Consider the following 20,767-nt stretch of genomic DNA (forward strand, 5'->3'; position numbering starts at 1 on the left):
TCTACTTCCCATTTCTTTTCCCATGCTCCATCTCTTTCTTTCTCAATCCCAATACCTCTAATCCTCGCCCCATTTCTCTTTTACCCTATCCCTCCACCTTTCACTGCCTCTATCCCTCCATCTCTCTCTCTCTCTCTATCCGTATCCCCAATTATCTCTCTCTCTCTCTCTCTCTCTCCTTCCCTCTCTCTCTGTTCCAATCCCACACTCTCTCTCTTGCTCTCTTTCTAAAATGGCTAGAACGATAGAATTCCTGTTGGTGCAGAAAGAGACCATTCGGCCCATCAGGTCTGCACCGACAACAATCCCACCCAGGCCCTATCCCTGTATCCCTACATATTTACCCACTAATCCCTCTAACTTATGCATCTCAGGATACTAAGGGGCAATTTAGCACGGCCAATCCACCTAACCCACACATCTTTGGACTGCGGGAGGAAACCGGAGCTCCTGGAGGAAACCCACGCAGACACGGGGAGAATATGCAGACTCCACACAGACAGTGACCCAAACCAGGAATTGAACCCAGGTCCCTGGAGCTGTGAAGCAACAGTGCTAACCACTGCGCTACTGTGCCTATTACTCTCTCTCTCTCTATTTGTTTCTCTATCTCTCTCCCTCTCTCTGTGTGTCTCTCTCTGTCTCTCCCTCTCTCTCTGTCTCTCCCTGGTCTCTCTCTGTCTGTCCCTCGCTCTCTCTCTCTGTGTCTCTCTCTCTCCCTGTCTTTCTTTATCTTTCTCTCTCTCTGTCTCTCTCTCTTTGTCTGATGTTCCCTCTCTGTGTTTCTCTCTGTCTCTATCTCTCACTCTGTCTCTGCCTCTCTATATCTCTCTGTCTCTCTTTTGCTGTCTCTCTGATTTTGTATTAGTATACAGTGAAATGTATTGTTTCTTGCGCACTATACAGACAAAACATACCGTTCATACAGAAGGAAAGGAGAGAGTGGGGATTATAGTGTTACAGTCATAGCTAGGATGTAGAGAAAGATCAACTTAATGTGAGGTAGGTCCATTCAAAAGTCTGACAGCAGCAGGGAAGAAGCTGTTCTTGAGTCAGTTGGTACATGAGCTCAGATCTTTGTATCCTTTTCCCAACGGAAGAAGGTGGAAGAGAGAATGTCCGGGTGGGTGGGCTCCTTATGCTGACTGCTTTGCTGAGGCAGCGGGAAGTGTAGACAGAGTCAATGGATGGGAGGCTGGTTTGTGTGATGGACTGGGCTACATCCATGTCCTTTTGTAGTTCCTTGCGGTCTTGGGCAGAGCAGGAGCCCAGACCGAGCTGTGATACAACCAGAAAAGAATGCTTTCTATGGGGCATCTGTAAAAGTTGGTGAGATGCCAAATTTCCTCAGTCTTAACTATAGTGTTGGCATGGGGGGAACCAGGACAAGTTGTTAGTGATCTGGACACCTAAAAACTTGATCTCGATCCTTTCTACTTCATCTTTCTCTATTTCTCCTTCTATCTCTCTCTCTCTCTGTCACTTTGGCTATCGCTATATCTCTACCTCTCTTTCTTTCTTTCTGTCTGTCTCTCTCTCTGTGTTTTCTATCTCTCTCTAAATCTTGCTATCTCTCTGTCTTACTATGTCTCTCTATCTTGCTATCTGTCCTTCTTTCTCTATCTCTCTATCAGTCTCTCTCTGTCTGTCTGTCTCTATCTCTATTTCTCTATCTCTCTCTTTATTTCACTATCTCTCTCTCTCGCTATCTCTGACTTTTTCTATCTCTTGCTCTATCTCTATCTGTTCTCTCTCTATTTCTCATTCTTTCTATCTCTCCGTATCTCTCTCTCTGTCTCTCTTTCTCTCTGTCCACCTCTCTATCTCTCTCTCTCTTTGTCTCTCTCTCTCTGTCTGTCTGTCTCTCTATCTCTTCGTCTCTCTCTCTCTCTCGCTACCTCTCTCTTTATCTGTCTCTATATCTCTCTCTTCCTCTCTCTTTATCTGTCTCTCCCTCTCTCTCTTTATCTGTCTCTCCCTCTCTCTCTTTATCTGTCTCTCCCTCTCTCTCTTTATCTGTCTCTCCCTCTCTCTCTTTATCTCTCTCTATCTCTCTCTTTATCTCTCTCTATCTCTCTCTCTTTATCTCTCTCTATCTCTCTCTCTTTATGTCTCTCTATCTCTCTCTCTTTATCTCTCCGTCTCTCTCTTTCTCTCTCCCTCTCTCTCTTTATCTCTCTCTATCTATCTCTCTTTATCTCTCTCTCTGTATCTCTCTATCTCTCTCTTTATCTCTCTCTATCTCTCTGTATCTCTCTCTCTATCTATCTCTCTCTATCTCTCTCTTTTTCTCTCTGTATCTCTCTCTGTATCTCTCTCTCTGTATCTCTCTCTCTGTATCTCTCTCTTTATCTCTCTCTTTATCTCTCTGTATCTCTCTTTATCTCTCTCTATCTCTATCTCTCTCTGTATCTCTCTCTCTATCTCTCTCTCTGTATCTCTCTCTATCTCTCTCTCTCTATCTCTCTCTCTGTATCTCTATCTCTCTCTATCTCTCTCTATCTCTCTCTCTGTATCTCTATCTATCTCTCTCTATCTATCTCTCTCTCTATCTGTCTCTCTATCTCTGTCTATCTGTCACATTTCCTCTCTCTGGAGTTGTCAACACTGTGACCGTTTACTCTCTCCCTATTGGACAGCAGGGCTGTCACTCACAGCTGCAGCCAATCAGAACCCTTTCTCGTGGAAGGGCGGGGGCAGTCCCAATTATATTAGCCAATCAGCATCAGGGGGTGGGGCCAGAGCGGCTGGAGAACGGAACGGGACGGTAAGAGGAACAGAAACAGGTAACAGACCCCCAAACTTATCTCTATCCCTACCCCCAAACTTATCTCTATCCCTACCCCCAAACTTATCTCTATCACTACCCCCAAACTTATCTCTATCACTACCCCCAAACTTATCTCTATCCCTACCCCCAAACTTATCTCTATCCCTACCCCCAAACTTATCTCTATCACTACCCCCAAACTTATCTCTATCCCTACCCCCAAACTTATCTCTATCACTACCCCCAAACTTATCTCTATCCCTACCCCCAAACTTATCTCTATCACTACCCCCAAACTTATCTCTATCCCTACCCCCAAACTTATCTCTATCCCTACCCCCAAACTTATCTCTATCACTACCCCCAAACTTATCTCTATCACTACCCCCAAACTTATCTCTATCCCTACCCCCAAACTTATCTCTATCACTACCCCCAAACTTATCTCTATCACTACCCCCAAACTTATCTCTATCACTACCCCCAAACTTATCTCTATCACTATCTCTCTATCCCTACCCCACTATCCCTACCCCCAAACTTATCTCTATCACTATCTCTCTATCCCTACCCCCCAAGATTATCACTGTCACTATCTCACTCACTATCCCTATCTCTGTCTCTCTATCTCTGTCTGTCTTTCTATATCTGTCTGTCTCTCTATCTCGGTCTCTGTCTCTCTATCTCGGTCTCTGTCTCTCTATCTCGGTCTCTGTCTCTCTATCTCGGTCTCTGTCTCTCTATCTCGGTCTCTGTCTCTCTATCTCGGTCTCTGTCTCTCTATCTCTGTCTGTCTTTCTATCTCTGTCTATATCTCTGTCTCTCTCTCCCTCATCTCCCTATCTTGCTCCCTCTCCCCTAGGAGAGTATTAAATTAAAAGCTAATGCGTTCAGAGTGGCTAAAAGTAGTGGGCGAGTAGAAGATTGGGAGAGGTTTAAAAATCAGCAAAGATGACTAAGAAGTTGATAAAGGAAGGACAGACTATGAAGCTAAACTAGCACTAAATATAAAAAAGGACAGTAAGAGTTTTTATAAATATATAAAGAGGAGGAGGTTGGCCAGAGTGAATGTTGGACCCTTAGAGGATGAGAGGGGGGATTTAGTTGTGGGAGATGAGGAAATGGCTGAGGCCTTAAATAAGTTTTTTGCCTCGGTCTTCATGGAGGAGGACACGAATAGTTTGCTGGGTGTTAACGATAGAAGGATGGTAGGAGTTGACGGCCTGAATGCGATTACTGTCACTAGAGAGGTAGTGCTCGATAGACAAATGGGACTGAAGGTGGACAAGCCCCCAGGACCGGATGGAATGCATCCCAGGGTTCTGAAGGAAATGGCAGAGGTGATAGTCGGTGCCTTAGTGATTATTTACCAAAATTCACTGGATTCCGGGGAAGTGCCAGAAGATTGGAAAACAGCTAATGTTACGCCGCTGTTTAAAAAAGGTAGCAGGCAAAAGGCAGGGAATTATAGGCCGGTTTGTTTAACGTCTGTTGTGGGAAAAATGCTTGAATCCATCATCAAAGAAGAAATAGCGAGGCACCTTGAGGAGAATTGTTTGATAGAGCAGACGCAGCACGGATTCGTTAAGGGGAAGTCGTGTCTGACGAATTTATTGGAATTCTATGAAGATGTGACTAGTGCGGTAGACAGAAGGGAACCAGTGGATGTGGTGTTTCTCGATTTTCAAAAGGTGTTTGATAAGGTGCCGCCCAAAAGGTTGCTACAGAAGGTTAGGGGGCATGGAGTTGGGGGTAAGGTGTTAGCGTGGATAGAGGATTGGTTGTCTAATAGGAGGCAGAGAGTTGGTATCAATGGGTGCTATTTGGATTGGCGGTTGGTGGCTAGTGGAGTGCCGCAGGGATCGGTGGTGGGGCCTCAGCTATTTACTATTTATATAGATGATCTGGAGGAGGGAGCTAAGTGTAGGGTGTTGAAATTTGCTAATGACACAAAGATAAGTGGAAAAGCAAATTGTGCGGAGGGTGTGGAAAGTCTGCAGAGGTATCTAGATAGGTTGAGTGAGTGGGCGAGGACCTGGCAGATGGAGTACAATGTTAGCAAGTGTGAGGTTATCCACTTTGGCAGGAATAATAGTAGGAGGGATTACTATTTAAAGGGTGAAAAGCTGCAGCATGCTATGGTGCAGAGGGACCTGGGGGTCCTTGTGCATGAGTCGCAAAAACCCAGTCTGCAGGTGATCAGGAAGGCGAATGGGATGCTGGCCTTTATAGCGAGGGGGATAGAATATAAAAGCAGGGAGGTCTTGCTGCAACTGTACAGGGCACTGGTGAGGCTGCGTCTGGAGTACTGTGTGCAGCTTTGGTCGCCGCACTTGCGCAAGGATATTTTGGCCTTGGAGGGAGTGCAGAGGAGGTTCACTAGGCTGATACTGGAGATGAGGGGTTTGGACTATGAAGAGAGACTAAATAGACTGGGTCTGTACTCGTTGGAGTTTAGAAGGATGAGGGGGGATCTTATAGAGACGTATAAGATAATGAAGGGGATGGATAGGGTAGAGGTAGAGAGATTCTTCCCGCTCAGAAAGGACAGCAGGACTAGAGGGCACAGCCTCAAGATAAGTGGGGAGGGGGGCGCAGTTTAGAACGGAGTTGAGGAGGAACTTCTTCACTCAAAGGGTGGTGAATCTCTGGAATTCTCTGCCCGTTGAAGTGGTGGAGGCTACCTCACTAAATATATTTAAGACACGGGTAGATAGGTTTCTGATAGACAAGGGAATTAAGGGTTATGGGGAGAAAGCGGGAAAGTGGAACTGATCCACTTCAGATCAGCCATGATCTTATTGAATGGCGGGGCAGGCTCGAAGGGCTAGATGGCCTACTCCTGCTCCTATTTCTTATGTTCTTATGTTCGCTCTGTCTCTGTCTCTATCTCTCTATCTCTTTCTCTCTCCCTACCTCTCTCTGTGTCTCTCTATCTCTCTGTGTCTCTCCCAACAGATCCCATTGATCCTGACAGATCCCAGAGATCCCAAATAAATCCCGGAGATCCCAACAGATGCTGGAGATCCCCATAAATCCGCATTGATCCCAAATAGATCCCAGATATCCCTATAGATCCCATTGATATCAGATAGATCCCATTCATCCCAGCAAATCCCAAATAGATCCCGTTGATCCCAACAGATTCCAGAGATCCCAGTGGATGCTCATCGACCTCCACTAATCTCAGATTCCCAATAGATCCCCATTAATCCCAATAGGTCCCCACTCACACCCCTGTCTCCTCTGTCCCTCTCTGTCTCTCTCTCCTCTGTCCCTCTCTGTCTCTCTCTCCTCTGTCCCTCTCTGTCTCTCTCTCTCCTCTGTCCCTCTCTGTCTCTCTCTCTCCTCTGTCCCTCTCTGTCTCTCTATCTCCTCTGTCCCTCTCTGTCTCTCTCTCTCCTCTGTCCCTCTCTGTCTCTCTCTCTCCTCTGTCCCTCTCTGTCTCTCTCTCTCCTCTGTCCCTCTCTGTCTCTCTCTCTCCTCTGTCCCTCTCTGTCTCTCTCTCTCCTCTGTCCCTCTCTGTCTCTCTCTCTCCTCTGTCCCTCTCTGTCTCTCTCTCTCCTCTGTCCCTCTCTGTCTCTCTCTCTCCTCTGTCCCTCTCTGTCTCTCTCTCCTCTGTCCCTCTCTGTCTCTCTCTCCTCTGTCCCTCTCTGTCTCTCTCTCTCCTCTGTCCCTCTCTGTCTCTCTCTCTCCTCTGTCCCTCTCTGTCTCTCTCTCCTCTGTCCCTCTCTGTCTCTCTCTCCTCTGTCTCTCTCTCTCTCCTCTGTCCCTCTCTGTCTCTCTCTCCTCTGTCCCTCTCTGTCTCTCTCTCCTCTGTCCCTCTCTGTCTCTCTCTCCTCTGTCCCTCTCTGTCTCTCTCTCCTCTGTCCCTCTCTGTCTCTCTCTCTCTCCTCTGTCTCTCTCTCTCTCCTCTGTCTCTCTCTCTCCTCTGTCTCTCTCTCTCCTCTGTCTCTCTCTCTCTCCTCTGTCTCTCTCTCTCTCCTCTGTCTCTCTCTCTCTCCTCTGTCTCTCTCTCTCTCCTCTGTCTCTCTCTCTCTCCTCTGTCTCTCTCTCTCTCCTCTGTCTCTCTCTCTCTCCTCTGTCTCTCTCTCTCCTCTGTCTCCTCTGTCTCTCTCTCTCTCCTCTGTCTCTCTCTCTCTCCTCTGTCTCTCTCTCTCTCCTCTGTCTCTCTCTCTCTCCTCTGTCTCTCTCTCTCTCCTCTGTCTCTCTCTCTCTCCTCTGTCTCTCTCTCTCCTCTGTCTCCTCTGTCTCTCTCTCTCTCCTCTGTCTCTCTCTCTCTCCTCTGTCTCTCTCTCTCTCCTCTGTCTCTCTCTCTCTCCTCTGTCTCTCTCTCTCTCCTCTGTCTCTCTCTCTCCTCTGTCTCCTCTGTCTCTCTCTCTCTCCTCTGTCTCTGTGTCTCTCTCTCCTCTGTCTCTGTGTCTCTCTCTCTTCTGTCTCTGTGTCTCTCTCTCCTTAGTCTCTCTCTCTCCTCTGTCTCTCTCTCTCTCCTCTGTCTCTCTCTCTCTCCTCTGTCTCTCTCTCTCTCCTCTGTCTCTCTCTCTCCTCTGTCTCTCTCTCTCTCCTCTGTCTCTCTCTCTCTCCTCTGTCTCTCTCTCTCTCCTCTGTCTCTCTCTCTCCTCTGTCTCTCTCTCTCTCCTCTGTCTCTCTCTCTCTCCTCTGTCTCTGTGTCTCTCTCTCCTCTGTCTCTGTGTCTCTCTCTCCTCTGTCTCTGTGTCTCTCTCTCTTCTGTCTCTGTGTCTCTCTCTCCTCTGAGTCTCTCTCTCTCCTCTGTCTCTCTCTCTCTCCTCTGTCTCTCTCTCTCTCCTCTGTCTCTCTCTCTCTCCTCTGTCTCTCTCTCTCTCCTCTGTCTCTCTCTCTCTCCTCTGTCTCTCTCTCTCTCCTCTGTCTCTCTCTCTCTCCTCTGTCTCTCTCTCTCTCCTCTGTCTCTCTCTCTCTCCTCTGTCTCTCTCTCTCCTCTGTCTCTCTCTCTCTCCTCTGTCTCTCTCTCTCCTCTGTCTCTCTCTCTCTCCTCTGTCTCTGTGTCTCTCTCTCCTCTGTCTCTGTGTCTCTCTCTCCTCTGTCTCTGTGTCTCTCTCTCCTCTGTCTCTGTGTCTCTCTCTCTTCTGTCTCTGTGTCTCTCTCTCCTCTGAGTCTCTCTCTCTCCTCTGTCTCTCTCTCTCTCCTCTGTCTCTCTCTCTCTCCTCTGTCTCTCTCTCTCTCCTCTGTCTCTCTCTCTCTCCTCTGTCTCTCTCTCTCTCCTCTGTCTCTCTCTCTCTCCTCTGTCTCTCTCTCTCTCCTCTGTCTCTCTCTCTCTCCCCTGTCTCTCTCTCTCTCCTCTGTCTCTCTCTCTCTCCTCTGTCTCTCTCTCTCTCCTCTGTCTCTGTGTCTCTCTCTCCTCTCCTCTGTCTCTGTGTCTCTCTCTCCTCTGTCTCTGTGTCTCTCTCTCCTCTGTCTCTGTGTCTCTCTCTCTTCTGTCTCTGTGTCTCTCTCTCCTCTGAGTCTCTCTCTCTCCTCTGTCTCTCTCTCTCTCCTCTGTCTCTCTCTCTCTCCTCTGTCTCTCTCTCTCTCCTCTGTCTCTCTCTCTCTCCTCTGTCTCTCTCTCTCTCCTCTGTCTCTCTCTCTCTCCTCTGTCTCTCTCTCTCTCCTCTGTCTCTCTCTCTCCTCTGTCTCTCTCTCTCTCTGTCTCTCTCTCTCTCCTCTGTCTCTCTCTCTCCTCTGTCTCTCTCTCTCTCCTCTGTCTCTCTCTCTCCTCTGTCTCTCTCTCTCTCCTCTGTCTCTGTGTCTCTCTCTCCTCTGTCTCTGTGTCTCTCTCTCCTCTGTCTCTGTGTCTCTCTCTCCTCTGTCTCTGTGTCTCTCTCTCTTCTGTCTCTGTGTCTCTCTCTCCTCTGAGTCTCTCTCTCTCCTCTGTCTCTCTCTCTCTCCTCTGTCTCTCTCTCTCTCCTCTGTCTCTCTCTCTCTCCTCTGTCTCTCTCTCTCTCCTCTGTCTCTCTCTCTCTCCTCTGTCTCTCTCTCTCTCCTCTGTCTCTCTCTCTCTCCTCTGTCTCTCTCTCTCTCCTCTGTCTCTGTGTCTCTCTCTCCTCTGTCTCTGTGTCTCTCTCTCTTCTGTCTCTGTGTCTCTCTCTCCTCTGAGTCTCTCTCTCTCCTCTGAGTCTCTCTCTCTCCTCTGTGTCTCTCTCTCTCCTCTGTCTCTCTCTCTCTCTCCTCTGTCTCTCTCTCTCTCTCTCTCCTCTGTCTCTCTCTCTCTCTCTCTCCTCTGTCTCTCTCTCTCTCTCCTCTGTCTCTCTCTCTCTCTCCTCTGTCTCTCTCTCTCTCCTCTGTCTCTCTCTCTCTCTCCTCTGTCTCTCTCTCTCTCCTCTGTCTCTGTCTCTCTCTCTTCTCTGTCTCTCTCTCTCTCTCCTCTGTCTCTGTCTCTCTCTCCCTCTGTCTCTCTCTCTCTCTCCTCTGTCTCTGTCTCTCTCTCCTCTGTCTCTGTGTCTCTCTCTCTCTCCTCTGTCTCTGTCTCTGTCTCCCCCTCTGTCTCTGTGTGTCTCTCTCTCCACTGTTGCTGTGTCTCTCTCTCCTCTGTCTCTGTGTCTCTCTCCTCTGTCTCTGTCTCTCTCTCTCTCCCTCTGTCTCTGTGTCTCTCTCCTCTGTCTCTGTCTCTGTCTCTCTCTCCTCTGTCTCTGTCTCTGTCTCTCTCTCCTCTGTCTCTTTTACAGATGCACCATAGAAAGCGTACTTCCTGGTTGTATCACACAGCTTGGTAATGCGCTCCCGCTCTGCCCAAGGCCGCAAGAGACCGCAGAAGTTTGTGAATGTAGCCCAATCCGTCACGCAAACCGGCCTCCCATCCATCGACACTGCCTACTTTTGTATCTTTTTCCCCAAGGAAGGAGCTGGAAGAGAGAATGTCCGGGATGCGTGGGGTCCTTAATTATGCTGGCTGTTTTGCCGAGGCAGTGGGAAGTCGAGGATGGCTGCTCCGTGTAGTCCTGGGAAGATTCACCCACACCCTCTTATCGAGCTGTCCCTCCCTCCCTTCACAAACCATTCAGCCACTAATTCAAACACCCTCCAAACTTTCCCATTTGGTGAGGCAAAAAAGAACGATCTTTAATTCTCTTAACTCTCTTCCTTTGACTTAACACTTTAGGTGCTGACTCCAACTCAAAACAGTTACTATACTTTAACTCTCTGAACATAAGAAATCGGAGCTGGAGTCGGCCATCTAGCCCTTCGAGCCTGCCCCGCCATTCAATAAGATCACGGCTGATCTGAAGTGGATCAGTTCCACTTTCCCGCTTTCTCCCCATAACCCTTAATTCCCCTGTCTATCAGAAACCCGGGACTTAAATATATTCAGCGAGGCAGCCTCCACCACCTCAACGGGCAGAGAATTCCCTGAACATTATCTGTTCAACTGAAAACAGCCCTATTAGAATGAAATGGCCAAGCCCGATCCCCAGGTGGAATCTGCTCCCCGCGCTCTCTCTGAAGAGCTTCTTCAGGGCTCGCTGAAAGAGGTTACGAAGGCTGGCTTCTAGAGACAAAAAAAACCGCACGTCTCTTTAAATCTACTCCCTGTTTCCAGAAGGTTCTTTGGCGGCCAATGGAGAAACTGGAAACCGATGACATGACTTGCACAGCCAATGGAATTCTTTGTAAATGACGCCATTATGCTTGGTTTCAGCGAGCGTGTAGCCCGTGTAAAACTCAGTGCCATTATTATCTAGCTCAACACGGCCGGCGGACCAGATCCCTGACTGGACGCGGCCGGCGGACCGGATCCCTGGCTGGACGCGGCCGGCGGACCAGATCCCTGACTGGACTGGCGGCCGGCGGACCAGATCCCTGACTGGACGCGGCCGGCGGACCAGATCCCTGACTGGACGCGGCCGGCGGACCAGATCCCTGACTGGACGCGGCCGGCGGACCAGATCCCTGACTGGACGCGGCCGGCGGACCAGATCCCTGACTGGACGCGGCCGGCGGACCACGGATCCCTGGCTGGACGCGGCCGGCGGACCAGATCCCTGACTGGACGCGGCCGGCGGACCAGATCCCTGACTGGACGCGGCCGGCGGACCAGATCCCTGACTGGACGCGGCCGGCGGACCAGATCCCTGACTGGACGCGGCCGGCGGAGCAGATCCCTGACTGGACGCGGCCGGCGGACCAGATCCCTGACTGGACGCGGCCGGTGGACCAGATCCCTGACTGGACGCGGCCGGCGGACCAGATCCCTGACTAGACGTAGTTCACAGACCAGATCCCTGACTGGGCGTAGCTCACAGACCAGATCCCTGACTCGACGTAGCTCATGGACCGGATCCCCGGCTGGACGGGGCCGGCGGACCGGATCCCTGATCCCTGACTCGACGGCTTGTATCTGGTTTTAATTATGAGGCTGACCGGAAATCCCAGCATGCTTAGCATGTCAGCCGGAGTAGCCATTTTGAAAGCCATTATTATCACCATGGTGGGGCCTTCTGTCTCCGCCCACTGTCTGTGGGTCAGGTAAGCGTGTCTCCCCCCCTCTCCCCCCCCCCCGACCAGACTGCTCTCCAGTCGATCTGAGTTCCCTTTCTCCTTGTGTTGACAGGATGCTCCCCTTGCTGGATCGCCTGGGCCAGACCTCCGTCCGCACCTACCTGTGGTCTATCGTCATTGCCCTCACCCTCACCATCTTGGTCAGGGCTGCCCTCCACACCCTGGGGCTGCTGTGGCGATTCTGGGAGAATGCCAAGCGGCTGAAGTGTTTCGATGCCCCCCCATGCGCAGCTGGCTGATGGGACATCTGGGATTGGTAAGTGCCACTCTTGCCCCCCTACCACCACCCACCCCCCCCCGCCCCCCCCCACCCGCCTCACCCCACCCCCCCCCCCGCCCCACCTTTACATGGTGCAGACCTGAGATGGAGAGGGACGACGGACAGTTATCCCCATTCCCGCCTGGACGAGGTATCCCGGGATTCTTACGAGGCCCGGTTGAGTATTGGAGCTCAGGAGAACGCGAGGTGGCCCTGTGGTGACATTTTGGACGAGGTGGCACGGTGGGTTAGCACTGCCGCCCCACAGCGCCAGGGACCCGGGTTCAATCCCTGGCCTCGGGTCGGCGTGGGGGTTTGCACATTCTCCCCGTCTCTGCGTGGGTTTCCTCCGGGTGCTCCGGTCTCCTCCCACAGTCTGAAAGCCCCAGACAGGCGCCGGAGCGCGGCGACTGGGGAGATTTTCACAGTAACTTCATTGCAGCGTTAATGCAAGCCTACTGGTGACTGAATTTGAACTTTCTCCATGGTTGCTGAGGGGTTGTTTTTCCCTCTGCTGCCCCGCGGGGCATCATCTCAGAGCGAGGGGGGGGGTCTCCCATTTAAAACCAGAGATGAGGAGGGATTTCTTCACTGAGGGGAATGAAACTGTGGAATTCTTTAGTGCAGGAAGAGGCCATTCAGCCCATCGAGTCTGCACTGAACACAATCCCATCCAGGCCCTATCCCCGTAACCCCACATATTTACCCAGCTTACCCCCCCCCCACCGACACTAAGGGGCAATTTTAACGCGGGCAATCCAACTAACCCGCGCATCTTTGGACTGTGGGAGGGAACCGGAGCACCCGGAGGAAACCCACGCAGACACGGGGAGAATGTGCAAACTCCACACAGGCGGTGGCCCCGAGCCGGGAATCGAACCCCCGGGTCCCTGGCGCTGTGAGGCGGCGGTGCTAACCCAGGGGCGGTAAGAGGTTGGGTTTAGTCTGTTGGAGGCTGAGGTAGAGAGATTTGTGATGGGGAATGGAGGGTTATGGGGATAAGGCGGGGAACGGACAATCACATCAGATCAGCCATGATCGATGGGCCGAATGGCCGATTTCTGCTCCGACATCCAGGATCCGCGCAGTCTTTCACGAGATTGTGGGGGGGGGTGGGGAGGAGCCGGCTGACGGACCCTGGCAATGCCCCGATAGACTGGGGAGGGGTGGCTCAGAAGCGGAGTGGGAATGGCTCCCTCCGGAAAATTGCTTGAGTTGGGGCCGGGGGTGGGGGGGTGGGGGGGGGGAGCGGATGGGGAGGGGAAGGGGAGGAGTGGGGGTGTGGGAGAGGTAGGAGTGGGGGCCATAGGGGGGTAGGTGTGGGGGTAGGGGGGTAGGAGTGGGGGAGAGGAGTGGAGGGATGGGGACAGGAGTGGGGAGGGGAGTGGGTGGGGGGAGGGGGATGGGGGGGCCACCGCTCACCCCCCCCCCCCACCCCACCGGCTCCGCTCTCCCCTCTCCCCGCCCCGCCCCCCACCCCCCACCGGCTCCTCTCCCCCTCTCCCCCTCTCCCCTCCTCCCCTGCCACCCCCACCTCCCTCCCTCCCTCCCCTGCCACCCCCACCCTCCCTCCCTCCCTCCCCTGCCACCCCCCACCTCCCTCCCTCCTCCCCTGCCACCCCCACCCTCCCCCTCCCTCCCCTGCCACCCCCCCCACCCTCCCTCCCTCCCCTGCCACCCCCCACCCTCCTCCCTCCCCTGCCACCCCCCACCCTCCCTCCCTCCCCTGCCACCCCCCACCCTCCCCTCCCTCCCTGCCACCCCCCACCCTCCCTCCCTCCCCGCCACCCCCCACCCTCCCTCCCTCCCCTGCCACCCCCACCCTCCCTCCCTCCCCTGCCACCCCCCACCCTCCCTCCCTCCCCTGCCACCCCCCACCCTCCCTCCCTCCCCTGCCACCCCCCACCCTCCCTCCCTCCCCTGCCACCCCCCACCCTCCCTCCCTCCCCTGTGTGTGTGTGTTTCTCTGTCTGTGCGTTTGTTTCTCTCTGTGTGTGTGTGTGTGTGTGTGTGTGTGTGTGTGTGTGTGTGTGAGGGGTACCTGCTGTCCCGGTGGTCACGGTCTGGGTGTTTGCTGCCCTCGGTGAGGGTTGTGCGAGTTTGTCTCTCAATGTGCCTTTACTGCTGTGTCTGTTCTTGTTTCTGTGTCTAACCTGCCCTGTGTTTGTCCACTTGCTTGCAAGTAGATCAGTCAAGATGAGGAAGGATTGCGAAAGCTCTCCGAGTTCGTTTTAACGTTTCCACACACCATGAAGACTTGGCATGGCCCAACTTTGCCCGTAATCGACCTCTTCCATCCTGAGTACATTAAGCCTGTGTTACTGGCTTCAGGTATTAAAGCAAACCTGCCCCAGCAGCCTCAGTAACTGGAGGACCCTGGAGCTGTGAGGCAGCAGTGCTAACCCACTGTGTCACTTCTTAGCCTATTGTACGTGTTGGTAGGAGGAGATGGATTGAAAATTATTGTTGTCGCCGTGTTGTAAAATGATTTGAGACTGATCGGACATTCAAAACAGCAGTGCAGAAGGAAGCCATTCGAGGCATGGTGCCTGTGCTGGGTTAGTAAACTCTCCAGGAGTGGTCTGGAGTCTGCACGAATTGAACGTCTATCTCGGGGACACTCTCTCTTGTGTGAAACGAGGGTCACTGAGATGAGGGCTTTATTGTTGCAGTCTCTGTAATGATGACAGCACGTCCTCCTGCTGTTCCTCTGTCGCTGTCTTAATGAGTGTGGTTCTTGTTGCCCCTGCTCTGCCCCCCGCCTCCCCCTGCTCTGCCCCCCCCCCGCCTCCCCCTGCTCTGCCCCCCCCGCCCCCCCCTGCTCTGGCCCCCGCCTCCCCCCTGCTCTGCCCCCCCCGCCTCCCCCTGCTCTGCCCCCCCCGCCTCCCCCTGCTCTGCCCCCCCCGCCTCCCCCTGCTCTGCCCCCCCCGCCTCCCCCTGCTCTGCCCCCCCGCCTCCCCTGCTCTGCCCCCCCCGCCTCCCCCTGCTCTGCCCCCCCGCCTCCCCCTGCTCTGCCCCCCCCGCCTCCCCCTGCTCTGCCCCCCCCGCCTCCCCCTGCTCTGCCCCCCCCGCCTCCCCCTGCTCTGCCCCCCCCCGCCTCCCCTGCTCTGCCCCCCCGCCTCCCCCTGCTCTGCCCCCCCCGCCTCCCCCTGCTCTGCCCCCCCCGCCTCCCCCTGCTCTGCCCCCCCCGCCTCCCCCTGCTCTGCCCCCCCCGCCTCCCCCTGCTCTGCCCCCCCGCCTCCCCCTGCTCTGCCCCCCCCGCCTCCCCCTGCTCTGCCCCCCCCGCCTCCCCCTGCTCTGCCCCCCCCGCCTCCCCCTGCTCTGCCCCCCCCGCCTCCCCCTGCTCTGCCCCCCCCGCCTCCCCCTGCTCTGCCCCCCCCGCCTCCCCCTGCTCTGCCCCCCCCGCCTCCCCCTGCTCTGCCCCCCCCGCCTCCCCCTGCTCTGCCCCCCCGCCTCCCCCTGCTCTGCCCCCCCCGCCTCCCCCTGCTCTGCCCCCCCCGCCTCCCCCTGCTCTGGCCCCCCCCCGCCTCCCCCTGCTCTGCCCCCCCGCCTCCCCCTGCTCTGCCCCCCCCGCCTCCCCCTGCTCTGCCCCCCCCGCCTCCCCCTGCTCTGCCCCCCCCGCCTCCCCCTGCTCTGCCCCCCCCGCCTCCCCCTGCTCTGGCCCCCGGCTCCCCCTGCTCTGCCCCCCCCCGCCTCCCCCTGCTCTGCCCCCCCCGCCTCCCCCTGCTCTGGCCCCCGGCTCCCCCTGCTCTGCCCCCCCGCCTCCCCTGCTCTGCCCCCCCGCCCTCCCCCTGCTCTGGCCCCCGGCTCCCCCTGCTCTGGCCCCCCCCCGCCTCCCCCTGCTCTGCCCCCCCGTCCCCCCCCTGCTCTGGCCCCCCCACCCCCCCGCTTCCTGTGACACTACCTGGTGAACCCTGGCGTTTGCCCAGGGTCGACACGACTTCAGGGGGAATTCTGATCTTGGGTGAAGTTCTCAGCTGAGCAGGACTGAGTGGGAGTAAAACCCCACCGCCACCCTCTGCCTTTCACTGCAGCCTCCGGCTCCTGCAGTGAGTCTCTCACACTCTCAGCATCTCCCCCTCTCTGTTCACTCTGTCTGTCCTCACCATCACTCTGCCTCTCGCTCTCCCCCCTTTTCTCTCTGCCTGACCACATCTCTGTCCCTATTTTCTAACACTTATCTCAGCTCCACATCCCCTCTGTCACTCTCTTCATCCCTCTCCCACACTCTCTGCCTCCCCCCCTTCTTCCCCCTCTCCCCCACCCCCCCCCCTTCCCTCTCTCCCTCTGTCCTGGCACCACCACTAAAGAGACAAAGCTTCGGAATTAAAGCTCAAACTGAACAACTCCAGGGTAGGCCCCAAGCCTACTCACAGGCCCCGAGTTTAAGGAATGAGCTGCTTGCAAGATGGAGCCGAAGTTAGATTCTGGAAATAGAATCCCTACACTGCAGAAGGAGGCCATTCGGTCCGTCCAGGTCTGCACTGGTTCTCCAACAGAACATCTTACCCCAGCCCAAACCCTGCCCCAATCCTGCGACCACACACACATTATCCCGCTAATCCCCCAACATACACATTTATCCCGCTAATCCCCCAACCTACACATTTATCCCGCTAATCCCCCAAACCTACACATTTATCCCGCTAATCCCCCAACCTACACATTTATCCCGCTAATCCCCCAACCTACACATTTATCCCGCTAATCCCCCAACCTACACATTTATCCGCTAATCCCCCAACCTACACATTTTGGACACCAAGGGGTAATTTAGCATGGCCAATCCATCTAACCTACACATCTTTGGACACCAAGGGGTAATTTAGCATGGCCAATCCCCCAACCTACACATCTTTGGACACCAAGGGGTAATTTAGCATGGCCAATCCATCTAACCTACACATCTTTGGACACCAAGGGGTAATTTAGCATGGCCAATCCCCCAACCTACACATCTTTGGACACCAAGGGGTAATTTAGCATGGCCAATCCACCTAACCTGCACATCTTTAGAAGGTGGGAAGGAACCGGAGCGCCCAGGGGAAACCCATGCAGGCACGAGGAGAATGTGCAGATTCTGCACACACAGTGACCATAACCGGGACTCGAACCCGAGTCCCTGGCGCTGTGAGGCCGCAGTGCTGACCACTGTGTCACCACGCTGCCCCTTATCTTCCATGTCTTTTTATTATTGGAAGTGCTTGGGATTTTTAGACAGCTTTCTCTTCGCGAGTTAACATTGGGTTACTTTATGCCTGCTTGGGCCTACAGAGCAGGCTTTGTGGCTGCCCTCCCCCTCTAGCTCATTGGACCCTCTGCTGTAGGCCTCAAATGCGAATGGTGGGTAAATTCCTGGACAGAGGGGGTTGGGGCTGTTCTGCGTTCTCTCTTCTGGATCACATGTTTTCAGTTGTGAAATATGATCGAGGAAGTTGGCACAACCCCAACTGTAAGGTTCACAGCTCAAACCACAATGACTAAGCAAAGTGTTAGCAAATTCACTGTTACACGCTGCCAGCTGGCGGTGTTACACACTATTTATTAATAGCCAATTTTCCAAAGTTTACAAATCCCCAGTTTATTTTTGAACCATTTAAATTTAGAGCGCAGAAGCAGGCCGCTCGGCCCAACATGTCTGTGCTATCCCTTTGCCAATTACCTAATCCCCCTGCCCCGCTCTCTCTCCACAGCCCTATATCAATCCCCAAACTAATCCCATTGCCCCATCCTCTTCCCATAGCCCTATATTAATCCTACACTAATCCCTGCTGCCCCCACGTGCCACGTATCAATCCCAAACTCATCCCACTGCCCCGTTTTCTCCCTGCCCCTCTTGCTCCCTGTCTCCGTCCACCGCCCCCCCCCCCCCCCCACCCCGCCTCTCTCACTCTGTGTATTTCTCCCAGATGCTTGTGAGGGTGAGGGGGTTGAGATGGGAGAAAGGGGGTTGGTGGGGATGGGATTGAATTGGAACTGTGTCTGTATGAAGTCTGACAGTAACATTGAAGGAGAATTCACCAGAGGAGGTGGGGACAATGCTGGGAGCTTTCTCCCGCTGGGAACATGCTTCCAGATTCCAAATGAGTTTCGGCCAACTTCCCCTCATTGGAATCCCTATCCCTTCCTCCTGCATTTCCTCGGATACCCCTGGGTCCTTCTGTAATGGTTATTAACTGGGCAAGAATGTGGTCTCAATCCAGTTTTTCCCACTGATTATCCTGAAAAAAATCATCCTGAAATCTGTTGGATTATTAATCAAATTTTTTTTTCCCATTCTGGGCCAAGGGAGTGCGTTTCCCAGTCACCCTGAACATCACATTGACCCACCTAATCTCCCTTTAAACAGGGCAAGAATGGGGTTTATAATTGGGTGTGATGTGGGGGTGCCAGCATCGGACCGGTGTAAACACAGTAAGAACTCTCACAACACCAAGTCAAATAAATTGGTTGGACTTTAAGCTGGTGTTGTGAGACTTCTTACTGTGTTTATCACTGGGGTCAGACTCTGCTTGTGGATGAACTGGAATGTCCGTGATTCTCCTGGTTAATTATCCGTTGTCTCTTGCTTCCAACCCTGGTCTTTGTCCCTTTTAGATTCCCAGTTCAGAGGAAGGGTTGAACGTGGTTAATGGAATCGTCGTGCGGTATGTGCACTGCTGTCTCTCATGGTTTGGACCCATCTACCCAATAGTGAGACTGTTTCACCCAGCGTACGTCAAGTGTGTCCTACTGGCATCAGGTAGAGCGGCATCAACTCTCCAGGGCGGGTGGGGCGGTTGAGGCGTTCCGGCCAACCCCTCGGTGTGAGTGAACTTCCCGAGCGCCCCTTCCGTTCGGGATCGAGGGATATCTCGCATTCGGAAGGGGAGCCGGGCCGACGTTTGGAAAGGTGAAGCTTGCTGGGGGGGGGTGGGGGGGGGGGGGGGTGGGGAAGGAGCGGGACTAATTGGGTAACACTCGGAGAGCGCCAACACGATGGGCCGAATGGCCTCTGTCTGCCTTGGAAGATTCTTGGAAGTCTTGGCGGCACAACGGTCAGCGCTGCTGCCTCGGGGACCCGGGTTCGATTCCCGGCTTGGGGGGGGGGTCACTGTCTGTGTGGAGTTTGCACGTTCTCCCCGTGTCTGCGTGGGTTTCCTCCGGGTGCTCCAGAATCCTCCTACGGTCTGAAAGACGCGCTGGTCCGGGTGCATTGGCCGTGCTAAATTCTCCCTCAGTGTACCCGAACAGGAGCTGGAGTGTGGCGACTAGGGGATTTTCACAGTAACTTCACTGCAGAAAGTTTCTAGCATCAAGCTCTCCCTTTGCTGGTAGACTTGGGAACCGGTTTAGTCACCGACCTCAACACCATCTAACCGTACCGATACTCAGATTTCCCCGCAACTCCACAAAGTGAAGCAAAGAATTCTCTTTGGGGATTGGAGAGGAAGCCCTTTAGAAAGGGGGGGGCACAGGTTCAGGGGGAGAGAGGGAAGGTTTAAGGGGGGTGTGCGGGGGGAGGTTTTTCGTGCAGAGAGTGGAGGGTGCCTGGAACGCGCTGTCTGAGGAGGTGGGGGAAGCAGGCGCATTAGCCACACTTAAGAGGCATCTGGGTGGGTACAGGAATAGGGAGGGAATAACGGGATCAAGCCCCCCCCCCCCCCAATATTCCCTTTAAACTTTTTCCCCTTCACCCTTAACCCTCTGGGTTTTTTTTCTCCTCTAGCCTCAGTGGAAAAAGCCTGCTTGCATTCACTCTATCTATACCCATCTCACCTTATACACCTCTATCAAATCTCCCCTCATTCTTCTACGCTCCAGGGAATAAAGTCCTAACCTGTTCAACCTTTCTCTCAGTTTCTCAAGTCCCGGCAACATCCTTGTAAACCTTTATTAATTTCCTTCCCGTAACCGAATCCTTTTATCTGAAATAAAATTCTGGATAAACGCAGCAGGTCTGCGGAGAGAGAGAGAAAGAGAGTTAGGGTTTTGGGCCTGTCAACGAGCCTTTTACTGAGCTTCCCAGTCACCGTCACTGAGACTAACTCTCCATTCCAGATTTATGAAGGAAATTTCAGAGTTTTGGCCTTGGGCCTCTAGACCTTAGCACTGTCACCCCTAGCAACACCACATTGGCCACGCAGTGGGGGTAAATGAATATTGACCTACGTTCCGCACACATCCCCCTTCCTCCTCCCCCAAGTCCCTCGTGACCTCTGGGCAATTATCCAACACCCCCCCACCCCACCCCCCTCATACCCACAATCAAAAGGGGTGAGGTGGTTGTTGGGGGGGGGGGTGGTTCCTTCACCTGACTGTTCTTGAAGTTGGGTGCCAGCTGTCAGGGTCATAGGTCAAAGTTCACCAAGAAAAAAAACGTCAACTGCAGTCAGGTGAAGCCCCCCCCCCCACCCGTAATAAATACCAACAGGGGTCCTGGGGCCCGGGGGTGGAAAGACTCCCCTCCCCCCCCACCCGTAATAAATACCAACAGGGGTCCTGGGGCCCGGGGGTGGAAAGACTCCCCTCCCCCCCCACCCGTAATAAATACCAACAGGGGTCCTGGGGCCCGGGGGTGGAAAGACTCCCCTCCCCCCCACAAACAGTTTGGAGAAAGTTGATAGAATGTTTTCAACGGTTAGTGAGGAACTGACCTTTGTCAGCGCTAGGGGTTTAATATTTAACCAGTGTTGGGTTGTACTTTGTATCCACAACCTGTATCTTCACGGGAGGGTTTGAGGAACAGTTGATTATTTAAATGCAGGAAGTGCGCAGGTCATTAGTGGGACTTTTGCTACGCTTCGCTGTCTCCAGTCAACCCCTTTGTACCTGGGAAGCGACGTTGCTCTTTATAGAATCACCCCATCTGATTTCCCACACATTTCCTTACCCTGCGTGCAATGGACTGGTTCCCCGTTGATACTCCTTTATTTAAATTCATTGTGACCTGGGCGTCGCTGGGCTGGGCCAGTATTTATTGCCCATCCCTTGGAGGGGCAGTTAAGAGTCAGCCACATTGCTGTGGCTCTGGACTCACGTGTAGACCAGACCGGGGTAAAGACGGCAGATTTCCTTCCCTAAAGGGAACCAGATGGGTTTTTCCGACAATGGTAGATTCTTAATTCCAGATCTTTTTTTAAAATTGAATTCAAATTCTGCTGTGGTGGGATTCGAACCCGGGTCCCCCAGAACCTTAGCTGAGTTTCTGGATTAATAGTCTTGTGATAATCGCACTAGGCCATCGC

The 20,767-nt window shown here is 53.9% G+C and overlaps 1 long non-coding RNA gene across 1 annotated transcript; it reads left to right on the plus strand.

Moving 5' to 3' along the window:
* Positions 1-2,727: 2,727 nt before the first annotated feature.
* Positions 2,728-18,444, plus strand: LOC145340431 (uncharacterized). Its single transcript, XR_013886249.1, has 3 exons — positions 2,728-2,786; positions 11,334-11,537; positions 18,138-18,444. It is a non-coding gene; the product is annotated as an uncharacterized LOC145340431 (long non-coding RNA).
* The last annotated feature ends 2,323 nt before the right edge of the window (positions 18,445-20,767 follow it).

This window comes from Carcharhinus amblyrhynchos, unplaced genomic scaffold (genome assembly GCF_965287045.1).
Source record: "Carcharhinus amblyrhynchos unplaced genomic scaffold, sCarAmb.v2.hapA chromosome_1010, whole genome shotgun sequence".
In the NCBI taxonomy this organism is placed as follows: Eukaryota; Metazoa; Chordata; class Chondrichthyes; order Carcharhiniformes; family Carcharhinidae; genus Carcharhinus; species Carcharhinus amblyrhynchos.